The 1,275-nt window shown below is 22.7% G+C and overlaps 1 protein-coding gene and 1 pseudogene across 2 annotated transcripts in view; both read right to left on the reverse strand.

Annotated features, from left to right (window-relative positions):
- Nucleotides 1–1,275, reverse strand: part of LOC108691705 (fructose-bisphosphate aldolase-like) — a 47,367-nt gene that overhangs the window by 45,145 nt on the left and 947 nt on the right. The gene's annotated exons all lie outside the window — the stretch shown is intronic.
- LOC108691695 overlaps nt 1–1,275 on the reverse strand; it is a 20,469-nt pseudogene that overhangs the window by 6,522 nt on the left and 12,672 nt on the right.

The following is a 1,275-nucleotide window of genomic DNA, read 5'->3' on the forward strand; positions in this document are numbered from 1 at the left end:
AAGTGTTTGGAGAATAATGATAAATCTTTCGTAGGGGCAGAATAGATTAAACTGAAAACAAGAAAAGTATTCTACTGTTTTATGATTTTAGCAATAGTTAATAAGATATTAATTGCTAAAAATTATTGAAAATTGGTCTTCAATAATTTTTTACTCAAATATTATCAACTTTACAGAAAGACTGTAAGGAATAAAAATTGTTTATTTTCTTCTCATAAAGTTCTGAGAATTTTTTTCAGAATTTTTTCAGAATTTTAATACCGTATTTTCTCATGTTGGTAAAAAAAAAATAAGAAAATACAGTCCTAAAAAATTAATCAAAAATTCTTAAAAAATTCTTAGAGTTCTATGTAAAGAAAATAAACAATTTTTATTTCCTGCAGTTTTTCTGTAAATAATATTTGAGTAAAAAATTATTGAAGACCAATTTTCGGCAATTTTTTGTAATTAATATTTTGTTAAATATTACTAAAATCGTAAAATGATAGAGGATTTTTCTTCTCAGTTTAGTCTATTCTGCTCCTATGCGAAAGAATTTCTCATTATTTTCCAAACACCCTGTGTATATAATTTTATGTCTAGAGAGAAATATTTGGTTAGATTAACTGGAATTCTGATGGAAAATGAAGATTTCAGAATTCTAGTTGAATGTATTACACTTCTGGTCAAATCTATTAGAATTCTAGTAGAACCAAATATTTTTTTCTATACATAAAATTATATACTGATAAAATTATATTCTGAATCGTTTATTTTCCATCCCAGTTAATTCAATCAAACATTTTTCTCTGTATAGTAATCGCGTAATTAACTAATAATAATTTTATTTGTGTTAATTATTAAAAATTCAGTAATAATTTTTATTATATTTTGCCTTTTAGCATCTGCTTTTAAATAAATTAGTCTAATTTAATGTTTCACTTAAGTTAATATTAAATTAGATAGAATATTTAATATTAAATTAGATAATATTAAATTTCACAGAGAAAACATATGTATCCTCTGTGATTTAATGGTTTATATTTAAATTAAATTAGTACGTTAAATGAATTATCAAATAGATTAGTTGAGTCAAATATAAATTTCCGAAAATAAATCTATCAAATTTTCTGAGAGGGGATTGATGAGATTGAGAGCACTTTAAATTATTGATCTTGTAATACATGCATGCCCTATTACCTATCATAATAATACATACCTATATAGGATGATTTTAACATATTTTGCTTTTAAAATAAATGTAACGAAAATCTTAAAATTCATTTGATAGCGTAT

Source organism: Atta colombica, unplaced genomic scaffold (assembly GCF_001594045.1).
Source record: "Atta colombica isolate Treedump-2 unplaced genomic scaffold, Acol1.0 scaffold5, whole genome shotgun sequence".
Taxonomy (NCBI): Eukaryota; Metazoa; Arthropoda; class Insecta; order Hymenoptera; family Formicidae; genus Atta; species Atta colombica.